The following is a 23,398-nucleotide window of genomic DNA, read 5'->3' as shown; positions in this document are numbered from 1 at the left end:
ACATTTTGAATCTCACAGAAAAAAAGTTTAAACATGTCGTTAAACTAACGCTATGTAAAAAAGCGTACTATAAAGTAAGTGATTATTTGACTGACAAAACGGTGTGGTCTGAATTAGCTCCAGCTCCACATGTACCATTACGTTAAGTTAACATTGTCAAAAACATTTTTTTTAAAAAGATGTGTGTTATGGAGTTTCTTTCGCCGCTTCTTCTCCATAACGAAACACCTTGTGAAGTGGTGGTAGTTGCTTTGACATTCAAAAAGTGATCTGTAAAGAACCTATTTTGAATAAAAAATTTTGATTTGATTTGATTTTGATTTGAATAGTGCATAAAAATGTGTAAATTGTAAATTGATGATTTTCTTTAAGAATTGAGCGAAAAGTTTAGTTATTCTAATTAGACAGATGGATTGATTCTTTTTGTATAAGATTGTAACAAGCAGGTAATGTTTTTTAATCCATATCACTCACTCATTGATACATTGAAATTATATAAAGGTGCTTTTCTAATAAAATAATTACAAGGAATTCAAGTATCAACTGGCTTAAGCTTTCCTTCGTGGAAAGAAACCACGTTAATCCGTTTAAATCTAATTAATTCCCATGTTGCTTAAGTCAGTTCCTACAACATAGTAATATTTTATTCGTAATTCGTAATAAATTTTAATTCGTTACTTTGTTACATCTATGGCTATGTATAAATGTATTGCTGTGTAAGGCATACATAATACATACATACATAATAGTCCTCAGGGGTAGCGTCGCATCTGTGGCCGACGTCAGGAACGAATATCAAATCCTATCTGGGGTTGATGTCCATGGATGGCAGTAGCCACTTACCATCAGGTGGATTACATGCTCGTCTACTACTGCGATAGTATAAAAAAACAATCTATCGTTATATGTATGTAGTAATATTTAAAATGCGATATAAACATCTCTTGCTTTAACAGCTTAAGAGTTATTCTTCTCCGTTCTACGTTACGTTCTACTACATGTATGAAAATATATTTGTGACAAATTAAAAACCACTTCCCGTTGGATATTCATTAAATATGTAGTTAGCTTACAATAAAACTCTAAATACTAGTGCATCGTATCCTATTACTCGTATTTAACGCTTTTTAAACGCATAACACTATAGGTACTAGAACTGCTATTGTAGTAAATGTCATTGACACACACAAAGATTAAAACACAAACAACAGACCTAATAATTCGGGAAATCGAACCTTAAACTTTACATGACCGCTGCGCCGTCCATTCTTAGTATTTTAATATTTTGTCTTAATGTTTAAAATTGATGGTAAGCGGTCACTGCCACCCACGAACATCTGTAACGACCTCCATAAAAACAGGGGATCTAAATCTAAATCTCAAACCTATCATCACAAATGCATTGGCACTATGCGTTGTCTGAGAACTACTTAAAGGTGGTAGAACCCTTTGTGGTTCGACTCCGGCGGCACCACCGCCACACCTATTTCTGCCTCATAACAGCAGTGTTAGGCGCTGCTGTGTTCCGGTTTGAAGGATGTGGTAAGGGAGAGAGACTTTTCCGAGGCGTTCCAGCTTAGTCCTCAGAGGTAGCGGCGCATCTGTCGCCGACCTCAAGTAGGAATATCTAATCCTATCTGGGGTTGATTACCTACAGATGTCCATGAGCGGCAGTAGCCACTTACCATCAGGTGGACTGCATGCTCGTCTGCTACTCCTATATTATAAAAAAAAACCATAGTCGCCTAATTTATAAATCAGCCGACTTCTTAAAATTTCCGAAGCACTAGTTTTACTTTAAAGTAAGCGCCTTAACACCAACTTTTAAAACATATAAAAAGCAATTATCTTTTCACGTTTAAGAAACACCCACTGAACATTTAATAAACGCGCAAAATACATGAAAGGAACTGTAAATTCTTTCAAAAAGTCTAGAGCATGTCCACTAAATGGTTCTTCGGAACAAACGAGGTAGCGATTGCTCGCTAGTTCCGTCGAACTTTGGACAACTCGACTCTTTTAAGGCTGTGTTAGCCTTTTAGAATTAGGTCTGTTACTAGCTTAAATCTTGTTGAAGTTTCAATGTATCGGTTTAAAGGATCACTATAAATGTTCTAGACATGGATCATCAATGTGGTGATGTTGCAATAGTGGGGAAAAGTTTTGACAAGCTTTCAATTGTATCTATCCCTCTATCTGCCTTTGATGCCGAACGTAACCTTCTCCTAATCTTCTCCCGCAACTAATCAGTCAGACCAGTATATATTTTCTTGTACCTATATATTTTGTAAATAAGTCCGTTTGTAGTTTATGTCGTTAAATAAAAACTGAAAAATTAAGATAACAATTTAAAAAAGTCAGACCAGTCAGACCATCTTCTTCAAATCATCCGTCCAAATACTGAGGGGTCACTGTACTATTTTTGACTAGCCGCGGTCTTTATTCAATTCATTTTTCAACCCAACTAATTATCTGTCCTCAGTGTCTTACTAATTCTGAGCTTTCATTGCAATTAAATTATCCTAACGTTTTTAATACTCAGTTATTTATAAGCTATCATGTTTCACTACAAATCATGTAGATAATTATATTTAGTCAAGTAAATTAAAAGAAAGGTAATTAATATCAGGAAAGATAATCTGAAAGGCGGTGGACGGGGCGCAAGTTTGATCAACGACTCAACTTTCTCAATGACACCTCATAAATTTTCAAGGAACCTTGCAAATTTTAGGCTAAAAGACTCATGACTTCGAATAAAACGTGTTGAGGGTGTACTATTAAGTTTCCAGTTAACTTTTCATTAATTGCCGTAGCAGGACCATCTGAATATTACATCGAGTTTGACTTTACCTACTTTACTTCGGAAATTCGCTGGAATTTTTAAAATGTTTGCAGATTATGTTCAGTAGACTGGATTTTGTTATAAACTGTTCATTTTAACTTCGCTAAACTTTTGGAAAGTTTAGAGTTATTTCCCTGATTGCATATTGTTTCGTATATACTTTTCGATTTGGGTTTAATAATATTCGAATAAGTGATTTTGTGTGCTTGATTAAGGTGCCAATTAGTTTAATTGATAATGTTATCTATCGAGCGATAATAGGATTAATACTTGTTACCACGTGTTTACCTATTTATATTGAGTCCTATAGAAAGTGATTGTTATAGTAGAACTACTATGTCTTAAAAATTAGATGTTAGTTAATTATATAACGATTACAGTGGAGACATTAATACAAGTTATTGCGATTCGAGACTTTCCGACAAAAGCTCAATCAATCCGCCGATTAACTGGTTTTTATTGCGTTTACATTTTCCAAATGTTTTTTTTAAATGTGTAACATTATGTTTTAATTATGTATAATTCTTACAAGCTGAGTGAAAAATTGTGACCTTCATCGTGAGCTAAAATAACGATATTATACATTAACATGTCGTTATTCTAGTGCACAATAGAGATACATAAAATCTCTCATTTTATTTTAAGTTATATTACAAGTTATATCAAGCTATGTAAGTAGATCTCTTAAGAATACATATAATCTCATATTAAAAACAATATGCATAGGATAAGACACATGGTGACGTGATAAAACGCATCGAGTGTTTATCTCAATAACGCCATAATATGGGAACAGCGTGGATCAAGTAGACATCAATTTGTTGGAACTGAATTGGATTACACGACAAACAAAGAGATTTCGGGGCATTCCGACAAATGTCCAATCGACCCGCCGATTACTGCACGTCATTAATAATGAATGTATCAAATTGATGCCTTTTAAAAATCGAAATTTGACAACTTCTAGGAAGTTTAAATTGTCAAATGTCGATACATATTTAAGAGACAATAAATTCTCATTTTATTTTTAATCTTAATACAAATATCAAGTAATATTAGCAGATATCTTCTTCTGTTTTTAGGTATAGTAGAGTCTCATCAATCTCATATATTAATAAAAATAATATGCATAGGATAAGCCATGTGGTGACGTGATAAAACGCATCGAGTGTTTATCTCAATAACGCCATAATATGGGAACAGCGTGGATCAAGTAGACATCAATTTGTTGGAAGTGGATTGGATTACACGACAAACAAAGAGATTGCGGGACATTCCGACAAATGTCCAATCTATCCAAATGTCCAATGTATTAAATTGACAAACTATATATATATATATATATATATATATATATATATATATATATTTACTATATTGTCTATTAAAAATCTAAATTTGACAGCTTCTAGTAAGTTTAAATTGTCAAATGTCGATACATATTTAAAAGACAATAAATTCTCATTTTATTTTTAATCTTATTACAAATATCAAATAATACTCGTATTTGTAGACATCTTCTTCTGTTTTTAGGTATACATAGAGTCTCATCAATTTCATATATTATTACAAATAATATGCATAGGATAAGATACGTGGTGACGTGATAAAACGCATCGAGTGTTTATCTCAATAACGCCATAATATGGGAACAGCGTGGATCAAGTAGACATCAATTTATTGGAAGTGGATTGGATTACACGACAAACAAAGAGATTGCGGGACATTCCGACAAATGTCCAATCGATCCGCCGATTAACTGATTTGTAGAGCGGCGGCTCCACATCTGTTCCCGATGGAAGTTAAATATAACAAAGCCGTGTAGTGTTTTGTTAGACGTCGTGTCAGACTGGTGTTCAGTTCTAAAGATATTTTGATTATTGTCTAATAGTATAGGAGCTAGCAACGTTTTCGAGAAAGAATTTTAGGTCAGCTGATTTTGTGACATGTTGTCCTTCTTGCACTTTCGGTTAAAGTCTGGGCTATCTGGCTGGCGGTAGCGGTTGCGTTCATTACTGCGCATCCTATCTGTCCAGGTAATAATCCTGGATTTTAAAAACATTTTAGAAGGCGTAATTTTTAATTTTTTATTTTTAAATAAGTCTACCTGACATACTTTTTTTATTGCCAGACATTTTTGACAATGCTAACGATGTGCCATACGCGATTTTTTTATTTTTTTTTTATAAAAATTTCAAAGTATTTTATAATGTCTGTAATTTTAATATTATGTTATTTAATGATAAGAAAAACTTAAAATAAATTTGCCAGACATTAATTCGATTGTCAAGTCTTGAATTAAAATGAAAAAGTCATGAAAAGTATTGCAGTATAATGCTAGTAGTCCGAGAGAGACAGCTGAAGGTGCGAGAGAGATAGACAACGTCAGTGGCGCGACAGGCAACATTATCGTGTGAAGAACACGAAGAAGCTGATTCTAGGATTATTTTTCATATTTGCCAAATTGATTTTGACGCAGACGTTGTTATACGCTGTTCTGATTCTGATATTTTAATTATACTTCTGGGAAATATGGATCACCTGAAAGCATCTTTGAAAATTTGGATAAATATGGATGTTGGAAATCATCAGCGTTACATAAACATCAATGAATTACACCGAATTCTTGGTAACTCTTTATGCAAAGCTTTACCATGCTTCCACGCAATAACCGGATGTGATTACACGCCAGCTTTTTTTAGAAAAGGCAAAGTTAAGCCTTTTAAAATATTAGAAAATTGTAAAGAATACCAGTTAGCTTTTGATAATATAATTACGGATGACGAAGAAGTACTTGAAACTACGTTTGTAACCCTGGAGAAATTTATTTGTCAAATGTATGGAGTTAAAAATTGTTCCAATGTTAATGATGTTCGATTTCATTTATTTTCAAGTACGTTTAAGTCTAAAAAATCAGATGAGAACTTCGACAAAAAATTTCGAAGCTTTGACTCATCCAGTTTGCCACCCTGTAAAGCGGAATTGCAACAGCATTTATTGCGGGTTCGTTACGTGACGAAAATTTTGAGAAATGCTCACTCAAAACATCCAACGTCTTTGTCTCCAATGGCTTTCGGTTGGACCATTAACGGTGACAAATATGATTTTGTCTGGTTTTTGGGAGATCAATTACCATCCTCAGTTGCAGATATTATTGTTCAAAGTAAGTGTCAAATGGAATATTTATCAATAATAACTAAAATGTTTTATAACGAACAAGAAGAATTACACTGTTTATTTTTTTTTCTGTTGCAGATGATAGAGTTTCAGAAGATAACGAAAGTTCCCAAGAAGATGATATGAATGACATTGACAAAGACAGCGACGATGATGATGATGATTATGAAGATGCCTCTTTTTTTTGTGACGTCACTATAGGCTGAAATAACTTGAAAAACTTAATATTAACTATTTATAACTTACATTTAGTAATCAGAACAATTTAAATAAAAAGTTTTGTTTTTTAAATTTTAATCTAATTTTATATTCCTTTTTAGGCTTAAATTTTTTTTGAAACTTGCTCTGACTAGAATGATTATTATTATTATTTTTTATATAGACAGTGACAAGTAATTTACTTTTGTAATGGTTCTCTGTATCATTCTCGACTAATTTTGCAACTGTCTCTCTCGCACTATACTGCAATACTTTTCATGACTTTTTCATTTTAATTCAAAACTTGACAATCGAATTAATGTCTGGCAAATTTATTTTAACTTTTTCTTATCATTAAATAACATAATATTAAAATTACAGACATTATAAAATACTTTGAAATTTTTATAAAAAAAAATAAAAAAATCGCGTATGGCACATCGTTAGCATTGTCAAAAATGTCTGGCAATAAAAAAAGTATGTCAGCTAGACTTATTTAAAAACAAAAAATTAAAAATTACGCCTTCTAAAATGTTTTTAAAATCCAGGATTATTACCTGGACAGGTAGGATGCGCAGTAATGAACGCAACCGCTATCGCCAGCCAGATAGCCCAGACTCTAACCGAAAGTGCAAGAAGGACGACATATCACAAAATCAGCTGACCTAAAATTCTTACTTTTAAAACGTTGCTAGCTCCCGTACCATAATGTTCGTTATATTTTTAGTAGTTAGAGATTTATTAATATAGAAAATCGATTGATTCGTCTAATAGAGGTAGAATTGGTTTTTAAAAATTAATTTTGGTATAAATATGATATGATATAAACAGATTTTTTGTTTCTGTTTTGTGTGTATTTTATGTTTTTATTTACATTAGAGAAGTAGCAAACGAGCCTGTCGAATCTAGTCAAGAAGCAACTGCGGCCTTGGATACCTAAAGTCAACCCTGAATAAGATTAGAGTCCTACTCGAAGTTAACTATAGCTCAATTTCTGTCCCTTACGAACTAAGTTGAAATCCGTCTTATACGTATCGTTTCCGAAGGATTTCATTTACAAGAGCCAGTTTAAAGTAAATAGTTTATTTATTTTGACATTTATGTTTACATAATATGTACCTACGTTACAAATTACATCGAATACGGGGTTTACAAAAGGCACATATACTTTAATTATTACATTAGGAGACATTTAAATAAAAATAAACGTGTAGTTTAGTTTAGTTTCTACAAATATGAATTCCTTTCCTCCTCATAATCCGCTTTATTCCACAACAAACGCTCATTTTAAAATGCATAAACCGTAAGTTATAAATAGACGGCCACGTGCAGTAAAGTTATCACTTGAAAAGCGCGATGAAGAAGAATAACTGAATAGTACAACGAAGTTTTTATAGTGAATTTATAGAGGCAACTGTGAGAAAGCGGCATTAAACCTTATAACAGCGCAACATCAACAAGTTTACAGCCCCGAGGAAGATAGACCTGCACGCAGTCGTTATCGCGCCGGCAAACAAATACACTTTATATGCGGATGTACGAACTTACTGTTATGGAATATTTTTATTCATAAACTTTAATGAGCTTGATTTTTTTCTCTTGGTGTTTTACAGTTTATAGTTATGGTGGTCTATATTATTCCTTGTTCTTATTAAACGGCTTAATCTTAATATTTATGTGACTTACTAATTTATCAACGTACATAGTATGTAATAAAAGGATGTAGTGTAAACTAACGAGACTTTCCCTAATTTCTATCTATCCCACTGGATTACTTGGATTCGAACTTCAGGAATGTATATTTCGCAATTACGAATGTATTAGAAATTAAGTATGCATATTAGAAATGTATATTAGAAATTAATTATGCAGAAAGCGGCATCAAACCATATAACAGCGCAACATCAACAAGTTTACAGCCCCGAGGAAGATAGACCTGCACGCAGTCGTTATCGCGCCGGCAAACAAATACACTTTACACGCGGATGTACGAAGAACTTACTGTTATGGAATATTGTGATTCTTAAACTTTAATGAGCTTGAATTTTTACTTGGTGTTTTACAGGTGCAGTTTATAGTTATGGTGGTCTATATTATTCCTTGTTCTTATTATACGGCTTGAGCTTAATATTTATCGGACTTACAAAAGTTATCAACGTACACAGTAATAAAAGGATGTAGTGTAAACTAACGAGACTTTCCCTAATTTCTATCTATCCCACTGGATTACTTGGATTCGAATTTCAGAATTGTATATTTCGCAATTACGAGCATATTAAGTATTAAATATGCAGAATGCGACATTAAACCTTATAACAGCGCACCATCAATAAGTTTACAGCCCCCGAGGAAGATAGACCTGCACGCAGTCGTTATCGCGCAAACAAATACACTTTACACGCGGATGTACGAAGAACTTGCTGTTAGGAATATTTTTCTTAATGAACTAAAAAAAAAATTGTATCTCCTGAGTATTTTTGAATTACATTGAACATTGTTTATTACAATTACATATAATTCTAAAACTCTATATGACAATTAATTAGTTGTGTGTTGTATGTTCCTTGTTTTTATATTATATTTCTTAGGTTGAATATTTACGTGACTTACATTGATATCAACGTACACACAAAAATATATGTAGAGTAAAATGAAGATGCAGTGTAAATTAACAAGTATTTTTTCTAATTTCTGCCTATCCTACTGAATTATTTGGATTCGAACTTAAGGAATGTATTCTTTTGCATTACAAGCATATTAGAAATTAATTATGCAGAAAGCGGCTTTAAACCTTATAACAGCGCAACATCAACAAGTTTACAGCCCCGAGGAAGATAGACCTGCACGCAGTCGTTATCGCGCCGGCAAACAAATACACTTTACACGCAGGTGTACGAAGAACTTACTGTTATGAATATTTTTCTTTATGAACTCAAGTAAATTTAAATCGCCCAAGTATTTAAGATTTGTCGTTTAAATCGTTCATTATACTTGCATTAAATTAGTCTAAAACTCTAAATTGCTCATATCTATGTGACTTACAAAGATGTCACGCAGTATAAAAATGCAGTGTAAACTAATGTACGTACGTACGTAACATGTACGAAGAACTTACTGTTATGGAATATTTTCTTTATGAACTTCAACGAGCTGAATTTCTGTCATAGTATTTGCAGTTTATATTGTTTATTGAAAGTAAAAGCATTTGCATTTAAATTGATATGATGGTATGGTATTGTTATGGGTATAGCAATACTATGTTCCTTATTCTTATTAATAATATCTTACTATAAAGCCTATTATTCCCAATTACCACTCCGGAAAGTTTTCTATAAGTTAGGTAGTTGTAAAGCACAGTTAGTTGTAGTTTACAGTTGACCAACACAGGGAAATATGGGTCTTTTCATTCTGAGAGAAGACCCATGTTCAAAAGTTCCTCATATCATTTCGAACTCCGACTTTGTCGAACATTGTTTTATAATAATAATTATTATTATTATAACATTGTTTTTAATTTTGGGAAAAATGTGGTAAGGGAAATATCTTTAATGATTACTGTATGTCAATCAATTTGTTAAACATTGTAAAAGCATAACCATGCATAGTTACTATAGAAATCGACGTGGAAATTTAAATTCAAGCAAGCCAAGTCAAATAAAAAGACGGTGAATAAAAAATATAAGTCACTCCATTTGATTTTATTGCCGAGAAGAGCGTCAAATCGGATTGGTTGGTTATTTTTACAACCGAAACGTGTTTATGTACTGTACTTAAGACTCAAATAAAGTCAGAATTGCGACTGCGAGAAAACTATAGCAACATTCTTGTTATGATGTCAATAGCTTCGAATTATATCGAATTGGTATTGGCTGGAAGAGTTGAAATTTCAGCGTTATTTTTTATTTGATGGGAAGTGGTTACTACCTTCCAGTGACATATGTAACCAACTCCATATAGACCATGAGTTTCAGCTGAAAACGATCTGTATTAGGTGTAGTGCGGTGGTATTTCCCCGATTTAATCATATTAGATTCTACCACTTTTGCAATTCTTTTAATGATCTGTTTTTAAACAAAAGTTACTGTAGATCTGTTGTGATATTCAAAGGAAGTAAAGATATAAAATAATTGGACAGACGAAACAATAATTACTCAAAATGAATACACAAAAGATATTTATTTTTCGAAGATTTTCCTTTAAGGTTACTCAGTTGCAAATTATGGACGATTTCATTTGATCAAAAGATAAAGAGCTTTTAATTTCTTTTGAACTCGAGATTAGGCATAATTTGTTTATTTAATGGTGAGAAGATACTTCGAAAGAGATATAAACTTTGCAGATTTAGAAAAGCAGCGGTTACTGACACCGAATGAATGCCGAAATAATTGCGGCTTTAAAAACTTTGGTCTTCAAACCAACGTTAATATTTCAGAGGAAGTCCTTAAAATTATTTTTTGTTTTAAAATCCTTTCTTCCAGGTACTTTATGATTTAAAGTTGTATGTGGGATTTATTTAGCTGGCTTTTCTCTCGGGGAAGCCATTATTTTCATGTGCGGTGATAAACAAACGTTCAAGTTCTTTAATGAACGCCCAATTTTAACTTTAAAATTTTTATATTCACATTTAGAGTCGTAATTAAAGTATATTCAGATTTCTTGATAAACACAGAGACTTTGATGTTTGGCCGGTGGTGCTATTTCTACATCTTTTTTCGGGCTTTTTGAGAGGTTCAATCTTAGCTCTCCGAAGTACCTAATAACATTACTAGCGTATTTAACCGATTTCTAGTGTGACTCATATTATTATGTTACATTTTGTCCACTTCATTGTTACCATTGAACAAGGTATTGTGATTTTTATGATTTAAAAATTTATAGAATTTTGCAACGATGTGTTCCTTCGCCTTTATAGCAAATGATAATGAATTTTTAATATGCACGGAACTTTAAAAAATCTGAGGCCTAGGATTAAGTCCTCAGACCCCAAATTACGAGGTCAAGTTTCAACCAAAAGGATATAATGCTTAGATAATGCGTAAAACTTAACATTAAATTTGTTCTCTATATAATAATTGTATTAACCAACGTTGCCTCCTCCAAGCGTATTATTAGCTCCAAGTTTCTCATTGTACGAACATTGCAAGTTCAGTATAACCGCTCGATGAAGTCTCGGAGCGCTTGGCCAAGTAACACAACTTGCTAACTATATTAATTTACTACTTACCGACTTGGCTTAATATTAATAACCAACTTAATTTGCCTTTGATGTCACTTACCCTTGTAGCAGTGCACCAGACAACGAGTTGCTTAAACATATTGTTCTACAGTTGGATTGTGTATAAAGGCGTGTAGTGTTAACATTCTAGTTCATATTTAAGATGCATAAAGTCATTTTCCATGCTTTGTACTGCACGTTAAGAAGCAGTTTCGGATTTTATTATTGGATAGCCGTCGTTAACTCATAGTGTGTATTCACACGTACCATAACCACACCACGACAACAATTTCGCGGTGGGGTGCGAAATATGAAAATGCAGGTTTATTCACATGGACCATCTTTTACCCTATATGTCAACAGTGTGGACGATACTGACCCCATCGCAACCGCTACACAATTACAATACAACTATGACGTAACCACATTTTTCCGATATTTTCTCGCTACCGTGTATTATACTAGTGCATGTGAATAGACTTATCAGCAATGGGGCAGAAAATGGGTTGCAGCTATAAGATTTTTTTAAGTTAGAGACAAAGAAATATAAAGTCGAGTTTTCAAAGCAAAATTTCCCACATGGTTTCCAACACAGTATTTTTCAGAACGATAGCAGAAAAATATGATCGTAATCGTGCTCATAATTACATGTACTGTTACCGCGTATATAAATATATCTCTATATAAATAAGGATGTTCTTTTCAATATTGTTAGTAATATGATTAGTAATATAAGTAAGTAATATAAGTAATATTTCTACCTGTATGTAAGGAATATTTGATAGATTGCGACGTAATATTAGTCAAGAATAGCGCCACTCGTGCAACTACCACGACGTATTACTCCTTTTATCCTTTCCTACTCTAATCGTATCTTCCCCTTAAGCTGCTGACATATTATTATTTACGTAACAAGTAGATATATATGTCGTACACCCTACTCTGAATTCTTGGAACGGAAATATTTTCACTCAGTTGTCTTCTAAAGTTGATAGTTGTATCGAAGAGGTCGCTTTTTTAGTGATAAGACCTTTTTTACCATTCATTATTATTTTTGATTTTGTTTTCTTTGGCGTGCAATAGAGAATTTTTATATTGATTGTACCATTGGCAAAGTATATATCATAGACTTCATACATTTTGTTTACCTTTTTTTAAGAAATCTGCGGATGTAGGTTTCATAACCAATAGTGAATTAAAATCAGATAGTTCAATAAAATATTCGTCAATGAACTATCTACTTTATCAATCCAGAACAAGTTGTGTTCTATAAATAAGTACCTACAGATACATTTTTAAGATGATTGATGATTGATTGATCAAAATTTAGGGACACCTTTATTGAATCGAAACATTACGTTTCATATTTTTTATTGACCAAAAATGAGTCAACCGAATCGCTTTACTCATTAAGCAATAAAATTTAACACGAAATATTAAATTAGAAAGCGTTAAAAATATTATTCCAACTCTGAATCGTATTGTGAACTAAACTGTATGGATTGTTCTCAATGCAATAATTGAGTTGAATACTCCTATTCAAGTGCTTAAGTGATACTCTGTTCTAGCACTTAGGAGATATCAGATCGCATACCAATGTAGTTCTACCTAATTGCTGTATTAGGTTGGCTAACATGGTCGTTGTTCCGTTTACAACTATGTTAACAAAAGCTCTTGGATTGTCTTATTTGTTTAATGATATTTTATTTTGTTTAGTCCTTTTTTATTTCTTGCGAACTTGACGCTTGACGCTTTCTTCATTGCCTGTGTCGACGATTACGAGAACTCACATAACGAAAAGTACGAAAACACCCAGACCCAGAATAGGTAATGAATTTCGTCCAGAAATCTTCATTTAGAACCCTTTCCGCGTTAAACCAGGATGGTAACCGATCTGGCTCATGAGTACTTAAGTACCATACCGGTCTAACTCGTGTTATAAAATTTATAATAGTTTTAAAATTATTGCTTCAGTTATTCAAGTTTCATTTATCGCAACATTCAAGTTCAACAGTAATATTTGCATTTATTGAGATTTATTGCCGTCTCAATTTCACATTCTCCAACAGTAGTTTTATAAAGAACTCTCAGAACACCTTTATATTGTTCAAGAAGGATGATTCCGAATTGATGTCAAACCCTAAACTAATACGTTACACAAATCTACGGGTATGGTTAGAAAATAAACGTAGTTTCACCTCAATTGTGTGTCCACAACCCACACTAAGGTTTGCGGAATTCCTGCGAAGGGTCGAGCACATGTTTGGCGTCCAAACATCTCGTGTCCGATATTTGAATTCGTTGCCTTAATGGTTTCAGAATCTACAATAACTTAGTTCTCTCAAACGTGAGTAATTGATATCATCTTTGACCATGCCAAGAATTTTTGTGTTATTGCTAAAATATTGAATACAGTAGTTCACAACTGTGATCATTTGTTGATTAATAAATTAACCTTACACACTTTTGTCAGTGCTGTAGAGAGTCTCCCCGTCTACGAAATACAATAAACTTGCAGGTTTTGAGGGCTTTTGCTTAGATTAACAATATCAGAATCTCGTCCTCGGATATGTCAGTAATACTTAATCGCTCTTATCATCTCAGTTATCTTAGAAGCTTTATAATAATTACAATTTAAAATGTTTTTTTACAATCTGTCCCAAATGACAATTATTAAAATTCATTTCGTGAGCGAGCACCCGCTCAGCTTGATTCAGATTATAATCAACTTCAATACATCAACATAAACAATAAATAACCTTAAACTTAATTCTAAGTATTACGTACCTACTGTGCGAAGTGCAATAAATAGGAAACAATGAACTTATCTAATTTGGATACAAAATATCAAAATCCTTGCAGCAAGAAGCTTTCTATTGAAACCCAGGATGCGTCAAAGGATTAATGAGACTTGGTTCTTCGTTGTCTAGATAAAGAGCACTATCACGTAAAGCCTTATTAAGTATAGCGTTGTTCATATACGGCTTTAATGTAATGTGCACTTGGAAGGTAAATCTCACTATATAAATATCTAAGGCGATCTCTTTATCAGTCATATTAGATTTCGTACTCATCTTGTAATTAATTCACTCGCATATTCCTTTGATGATTCTTATTTTCAACAATCAGATTACGATGCTAAAAATACTCTAATAAATAAATTTTATTATAAGCCTTCTCATTTTCCGTTTTCAAGAATATTTATAGTTTTACTTCTGTGGTTTATTTTATTACGATACTTGGCAATTTTGTTAAGTTATAAGTGGCGAACACTTTTTAAAAAAAATCTTATCATTTTTAGAATTAAGGGTCCTTAATGTTTCAGGTTCTGTTAAACTTGTCTAAAAATGAATCATGTGTTTTTTGTGCAGATTGCATTTATTGAGCTTAAACTCAAAATTTCTTTATACAAAATGCTCCGACCAATTGAATGAATGCTTCTGTGGCTTTATAGTACCTAATCCTTAACATTTGTACAAATACATTTACATTACAATATCAAAATTCGTTCTTGAAATAACTTCGTCTGATATTTCTACGTAAGAAGAAATTCAGAAACCTTCCAAATTATAACAATTTACCAGACCAGAGGAACTACGCAAATTATCTTAATTCGTTATCCAATCAAGTTTTTTTATGAATTTCATTCAAATTTTTCTATCCCATTGTGTGTTGCTTATGTTTTCCCCTATATATTGGGAGCATTTTAGCATTGCGTTTCCAAATTGTATTCTTTTTTAGGGATTTTTATTACAATCCTTTCATTTGTCACATTACATCGATGATGATGATATTCATTTTACTTCTTTGGAAAATTTCAATAATGGTTAAATTATATTTTGTTAAAAATGTGAAAAAATAAAATGTAACAGTTATTGGGTAAATATTAAAGGTTTCACTTAATTTTTAGAAATAAATATTGCTTTTACGATCGCTTAACTCAAATATAACGAGAGCTTTAATTATATCAAGAGTAAATTTTAATTTTAAATTGTACAAATTAATGATAGCATCTCATTTTTTAGGTTTACATTTAAAAATATAATCATGAGCTTAATAGGCTGTCTTCACGATTAATATTTAATCTTGTTCCTTTATAATTCTGTTATCTCTATAAGATATGGAATATAGGCGATTACATTAAAATATTCGTTGTATGAACTTTCATGCGAGCTTCAACAAACTATGAACCTTGTGTAGGTACGTACTTAACGAAATAAATTATGAATGTTACACATTTCATCTGCATAATTTCGCGCTTTGCTTTGCATAACGATTTCAGAGGCAGAAATAACAACAAAATTTGCTCTTGCGTTTACACTTATTCTACAACATAGAACTTAAGTATGTACATGTTTATACTATAATATTTACACATATGAAGAATAACATTAGTAACATCTATCTTATTTAAACAAAAGCAGGACTAGTTTGCGGACTTAAGGTAATACAGGCAGAATAGTGCAGTTTATCCGTCTTGTAGGATCTTTTCAAAGCATTTATCTATTTTCTATTCACTAAGAAACGTAACGATTTCGATAAAAATCGTACGTAAGGAGACAAAAGTATCCAAAATTGAGATGAAACTACAACGACAGCTCAATTTTCTGATCACTTACGATTTCCCGCTTATTACTGGGCGACATCCATATAACAATCCGGTCTCATGACTGTAATGGCACTCGACAATACAATAGAGAAGCAGCGAGTCTTCCACAAGATACCTACACCACGTGCGACGCGGGCGGGTACCAAACGTCTAACTGCGCGGTTTGGATGCGCAGTCGCCCTTAACCATACCCTCTTATTAATACTACCTACATGACCTCTTAAACAAAGGACCCCAATCAATTTAGGTCAAATTACTGAATAATTGAGTTACATGGAGCTTTGGAATCATCGCAGTATACCAAGTAATTGACTCAACTTCCCAAACACCAAAACTATGCTTATGGTTCAACACTGGCATATGACGCGGCAAAAGAAGAAAAACGCGCAATATGCGCCGAAAAGAGACGGAAACATGCCGATTAGCCGTTCGATGGAGAGAGATGGCTGCAGTCATTTTGTAAGCTGATAACCAGAGGCAGCGAACGGAGCGAGGGGAACCATATTCTCGCGCGACTCTGCATGAATGTAATGAATTAAGATTCAATGGCACCAGCAAGACTATAGTTGAGTTTGAATAGCTTTCCACACAAAAGCTTCGGGAATTATAGTTTGAAATTGTATAAATAATAAATTTAAAAAAAATGAATATTTAATAAGCAAATAACTGTTATCTTTCTTCTTTTCCTTGTTTTGTTACTCGTTACTGGAAACTAATTGGACTCGGAAGTAAGACAGGAAGGTCCTAATGATACAAACAATACTAGCGCACTTCTAAATAACCTCAAATGATACAAGATTTAAAATGTTACACAAAGAAACGTAGAGGAAAACGATCAGATGCACCTCAAGGACCGACTGACCTCAGTAATAAATCCAAGAAGAAAAAAGCTCCGCAATTAAAAATTCAAAAACGACGTAATCCACATCGATTCCTGAATACATCCTAATACTAAAAACATGCGCTGCGATATAAGGAGCTACATACATTTTAAAACAAAGCGCTGTAAATCGCGAACGAAATGAAAGTTGGTGCAAGCCTGCTGGACTATGCCACACTCAGTAAAGGTGCAAATTAACTGACGATTTTTACCTAGACATTAATGGAAATGCAATCCATCATTGAATCCTCGTGTATCCACAGTCGCGACACACACACAGGGCGCCAGCGCGCACACTAACGCACCACACCTCCTCACGCGAAGGGAAAATCTTCACACACGACACAGATAAACATGTCAACTGCTAGACATTGTTACCCTAAAGTCCTTGCACGTTATTCACCACAAAATCACCATTATGCACAAACTATAACACAAACAACATAAACGAACACAGAAACACAGGATAATTTCGCAATATCACCCGCGTTCGAGTCACGAAGACAACGGTTTCGACAAAAATACGCGTAGATGTTATAGTGTCGATACGGCGACTGTTCTCCCCGCCCTGATCCAGAGGCGAATGGCGGCGCCATATTGAATCTCACTTTATGGACGCGTAGGGGAGCATCTAGCGGCAAGAAGTGGAACTACTACGTCGGCGAGGTTTAGATTTGCGATGATCGTTAGTTTATAACACTTTAAAAAATAATATACTATCTTTTTAGACATTTAGTGACTACTAGTCATCTAATACAAGTAATTTGATGAATTTGCTAAGAGTTTGTACAGTTATTCTATCGTATTTAATTTATACTTGTGTGTTTAAACTTAACTCTCTTAATAGTTTGACCCGCTGCCGCTAGAGAGCGCTGTCAAGGTTTTATTGGATACTTACGTCTAAGTCTAAACACATTACGATGTTTATATTTTTTGTCGGTATAGGTCAATGCTATCCGGGAAGAACCTCTAATAAACTATTGTTCCAGATTACATAAATTATTATAATTGTTTGATATATTGGACTGACAAAATCGAAGCGTGATAACTTCGAATATACATTAAATAAGTATAAATGATATTCTTTATTCTTAAAAAATTACTGTTATCATTATTTTTATGAAGAACTATTATATTTTGTGACAATTATTTCTAAAATATCAAACGACATAAGTGAGTGACTGTTAAGTGAAATTAATTGCTTTAAAATTTAATTAATTAAATCCTTGAAGTACCTAACTTAATGAATAATATCATTCGATTGGAGTGACGCAAGTTCTTATTAATCACATGAAACCGCAAAGAATTAACAAAAACCTTCTGTTCCTTAAGTATAAGTTTCAACACAAAAATATTGTCTATCATTTACTTATCAAAATTGCTAATTAAGAGATAAAATTCATTAAATTTGCTTTAGCTATTTGACTTGAAAATCTATTCCAAGGTAGGCAATTTTGCTAGAAAATTATCCGATCAAAAAAAAACCAGACAGCTTAAAATATAGCATATGTCATTCCTAAAATGTAGATGAATCCAACAACATCTTATATGTTAAAATCCGTCAAACCGTTTGCTCTGCAGGACGTGCGTAAGTAAGTAGGTACAATGCGCTTGAAAAATATTCCCTCAGTATTTGGGTAAAAATTACATAATCTTAATTAAAATGCTTATTTTTGCATAAATATCATTAGTATAATGCACAGCCGTGTGTTTTGATTTCCTATTTTGTCAGCTTTATCTAACTCAATTTGTTTTCATATTGAGAACTCATACTAATGCATCTGAATCTAGAATATTACAAAAACAGTCACATTACAGATGCCCTATATGTGCATCGTTACGTTATGTTTAAACTTCCTCGAAACCGGTAAGAAATGTCTTAGATCGAAATCTTTTATTACCTAGCTTTCACATGTCTTAACACCTACGTTTAAGTTACGTAGAACATGATTTAACAAGCTAAAGTTAACATTACGGAAATACCATTTCTATTTCTCATTTTTGTCGCAAAGTTGTTGTTGCATTTGGTTGGAAGCGAATCTTGATAGTGGTATCATTCTCTGTAGTTCGATGTAACAACACCATGACTTTTCTTTTATAAGACTGGAGTATCAAAGCTTACAGTTGACCGAATGGAAAGTGGTCATTGTCATTCAAGGACATTTGCAATCAACCTCAGATAAGGTTAGATTTCTACCTGAAGTCGGCTACAAGTCCGCAACCCCAGAGGACTAAGCTGAAAAGCCTGGAAAAAGTATGTCTCAATTACTACCCCCTTCAAACCAGAAACCAACCGAGCTTAACGCAGCTTTACATAAGCTATAATTTGAAGCAGTCGGATAATTCTGTAATAATTACTTATTTATAAATTTTACGATTTGTACTTTCAGTACTCTAGCAAATTATCCTTTTATACCATTTATTCGCGTCATTTACAGAGATGAAATAAATTACAGAAACATCTTGGAGATCTCTTATCCAGTTGTTAGACAAATTTTGCAGAAACGACTTTGCCCTCACTTGTCCAGTTGCTAGACAAATTTTACAGAAACATCTTGGCATTCCCTTGTCTAGTTAGTACACAAATTTTACAGAAACATCCTGGCCTTCACTTGTCCAGTTGGTACACAAATTAAAACCGCGAAATCGCGTTAATACTTCAACATTGTTTTAGTAATTAGACCCTGACTTTTTTCGTTTCATCGCAATACTGTCTTTAGCAACTAGGTACACAATGTTTTTGCATAACGGATACGTTCGTAACTTATATTGTTACATACTGTGAAGAAAGTTGTTTGTTACATCTACAAAATATGGTACATACCTACTTAGAAGATATTTCTTCGCCAATGGTATATTATATTGGATGTCCCAAACGCATTTCGTTATGAACATCCGAGTATGTAAATTATTACGCGGAATTGCGTATATTAACTCTTAAAGGTCAATTTTGTTAAAAATATAGACAATTATTTCGGTACCTATCAAGGTAAATAAATTCTTGTGGAAGTTAACTTTAAGTTATGCTCCAACGCAAGACCTGCTTGTTTAATTGCAAAAGCAATTACAATTGATTTTCCACTCTTGAAGTTCTTAGAAGCCGAAAACGACCAAAACTAAGAGTAAAGGTACTTGTTTGACCAATAAAGAGTAACGTGTTTTTATCGCCAAGTGGGACAATATACGAGTTATTTTCACTAAGAATGTAATATTTTTTTTCACACTAGATAGGTAGGAACCACAAATGAACTGCTGCTTAAAAGTATTGCTAAATAACTTTAATTTAATTTTAAAGTAAAGTATTATTGAACATTTTTAAACAAAATCATTTTTTCACCACGAATTTTACCGTTTAAACACGAAAGAATTCCGATACGAAGCTTCATAGTCATATCCATTCAGGCACTTCGTTTTCCATCAAAAACTCAAAGTAAAAGCACCTGAATAGAGTGTATTTTGAAAAAAAAGCAGATAAAACAGGAAAATCGTACTAAACAAGTGTCTGTACACGTTATTTAAAATAGGAAATACTACATATCTTTTCGTAGTTCGTTTTTATTCGCAGAGCAGTTTATAGCGGCCTTTTGGCAAAGACTCAAAACAACTAACATCCGAAATTGGTTTAAAATATAGTTCCATAACTAAATGAATGTAACTCATACGGTTTGTTTTGGTCTAATTTGTTGAAACATTTTAAAATTGGATGTTCAAGATAAAAAGTGTATTATAATATTTTAAGCTATTGTTTATGTGTGTGCGCTTTCTATTTTAAAATACTCGTTAATATAATTATTCCTTTGTAAAAATCACTTTAAGTTTATAGTTTACATTACAGTTAGTTTTATAATTCCTATTTAGAAAATATTATTATTCCGAAACAAAAAGAGTGTTAGAATATTTTAAGCTATTGTTTATGTGTCTGCGCTTCCTATTTTAATTTATTCGTTAATAATTATTACTTTGTAAAAGTACTCGTAAGTTTACACTTTACTTTAAAATTAGTTTAGTACCTAATTCCTACTATTTACAATTTTTTTATATTTTTACTAACTTCAGCGAGAACCAGGTAAAGATGTAGATTTCAACGACCCCATTTAAATTTTTCAAGAAACCCCACTATACATTATTGATAACTATATTCTTAAATTTATAACAAAATTATTCCTCTTTTATATTCAAGACGACAAAATGGACAGTTGTTTTTCAGATTATCCATACATGCCAAAGGTATGTCCGAGTATAACCCACAGAATAAAATATTTTTATCACTTCAGTAAAATCTTAAAATACAAATATTTACGTATTAAAGTTCTTAATTCGTAAATGTGTTGCAGTTTACTGCTTTTCTTATATCCACAGAAGGCTCCGTCGGTTATTCGGCCCCATCGACCTTCATAACCAAATACATACTATGTCACCTCTTTATACTCGCGATAATCGGCAGTAAAACCGAATTTGTTATTTGGACTAAATGTTGAATCTCGTAAACATGTAAAGTGGAACATCTTCATAAGATTTTAAGGCTTTTATGGCACCTATTAGTCCTATTAGGAATAAGTAAACGATATCAGCTTTAGGTAAGCACATAAAGCAGGTTTTCTTGGGATAAAAACATCCATCCAATTCGTCAACCTTTAGATGTTTACTAATACATATAAGTTTTCTTTTAAGCCTCCTGTAAACTTTATTATAAGTTACTAATTTGGTATCTAAATTTGGTGTTTGTTAATGGTAAATATACATACTAAGTATGCTATATTGTAGAAAATGGTTTAGATATTCAGTACAGTGCAGGCGAAAAAAATGTCTGCCAAATGTATTCTTTTTTCTTGGCTATTCATTAACCACGTCTTAATAATTCATTTTATTAAGTTCTATTCAGTGATTTTCGATTAAGTCTTGGTTTCAAATAAATAACTGGACATTTAAACGGTTAAATGACAATGGCGAATATAAAGAAATTCATATCATTCATAACATTCCTTCAGGGATTTTTCAATTATTTTTTCAAATCGCCTGAATCATTTTATATATGTAAATGATAGCTATAAACATATAAGATATAGGTAGGTACATATGTTTTTAGTTTATAGAAAAGTAAAACTTCAGCCCTTTCAGGACACCCACGATACCGCGGTATAGACTTTATATAAGTATTAAGCTTATTTTGATTTATTTCTAATTTAATGCAATAAGTATTTTTTTATGTTATTATCACAATTACTTTTTATTGCATAGAAAATTGGATATTTATGTCGTATGTACATACTCGTATATAGTGCAAAAATGTAGAGAAGCTTAATTAAAAACTTCAAAAATTATAAATAGGTAGGTAAAAATATAATTTATAGAAAAAGACAAAATAATAATATAACTAACGTTAAATACTGCAATAAAATTTAAATTTTCAATTTGCTATTAAACATCGAAGCATACTTCAAACTGATAATTAAATGCTATGAATACTGAAGAATAAACTTGAAATAATGGTTACGCGACATGCATGCTAAAATGTGTTTTACTCGTAAAATACGAATACTGGTCACGCACGAGCACAAAACTTATTGCTTCGGCTTCTGTGGTGCAACTCAGCCAATAAACGATTGTAAAGGCAAGTTTACACCAACTACACCATGCCTCGACTTTGCGTTCTAACGGTTAATTTATTAAATTTTCGATTTGCTATTAAATATCAAAACATACTTCAAACTATGATAATTAAATGCTATGAATTCCTAAAATGCATGCTGAAATGTGTTTTACTCGTAAAATACGAATACTGGTCACGCACGAGCACAAAACTTATTGCTTCGGCTTCTGTGGTGCAACTCAGCCAATAAACGATTGTAAAGGCAAGTTTACACCAACTACACTATGCCACGACTTTGCGTTCTAACAGTTAATTTAAGCTAGCTATTTATCGCAACTAATTTTAATTGCATAGAAAATTAGTTTTTTTTTTGTTGTATAAGCTTACTTACGTTGCGTTTTAAAGGTTTAATATAAAATTAGCCTAAGGGGGTGGAGGTTCAAATCCCAGGCACCTGATTTTTCAAAGTTATGTGTTTATTAGAAATTAATAGTCACTTACTTAAACGGCGAAAGAAAACATCGTGAGGAAACCTGCATACCTGAGAAATTTTAAGAAAAAAGTTTTCAAACGTATCAATTCACGCTTGGCCAGCTTGGTAGACTATGGCCTAATCCTCCTCATTCAGAGAGGAAACCCGTGCCCAGTGGGACAGCGATGGGTTGATGATGATGATAAAACATGCTTACACTACACTTCATTATAATAAGGTCATAATCGCTTATGCTAACATCACATCCCCTTTATTCAAGTCCCCTTTTTATTTACCTAAGTTCTCATAATGAAAATAACTCACTGATTGGTTCAAATATCTATAGGTGACGATAAATACTTTTTGGTAAACTACCTGCTTTAATGCCAGTAATTTATTGTGAAAAGTGGCTAAT

At 32.6% G+C, this 23,398-nt stretch overlaps 1 protein-coding gene across 4 annotated transcripts in view; it reads right to left on the bottom strand.

Moving 5' to 3' along the window:
* Positions 1-17,489, bottom strand: part of LOC140742224 (uncharacterized) — a 368,528-nt gene extending 351,039 nt beyond the window's left edge. For 3 of the 4 annotated variants that reach the window (XM_073073420.1, XM_073074917.1, XM_073075594.1), the window contains exon 1: positions 17,134-17,489. The gene's annotated coding sequence lies outside the window, so the exon portion shown is untranslated. Of the gene's footprint in view, positions 1-16,051; positions 16,203-17,133 lie in introns of those variants that run through there. The other variant, XM_073074151.1, reaches the window with a different exon arrangement.
* Between the last annotated feature and the right edge of the window lie 5,909 nt (positions 17,490-23,398).

This window comes from Epargyreus clarus, unplaced genomic scaffold (genome assembly GCF_041222505.1).
Source record: "Epargyreus clarus isolate Ecla_fem2 unplaced genomic scaffold, WU_Ecla_fem_2.2 ptg000001l, whole genome shotgun sequence".
Classification (NCBI taxonomy): Eukaryota; Metazoa; Arthropoda; class Insecta; order Lepidoptera; family Hesperiidae; genus Epargyreus; species Epargyreus clarus.
The sequence above is the reverse complement of the archived record's forward strand: the minus strand, read 5'-3'. Positions and strand labels throughout refer to the sequence as shown.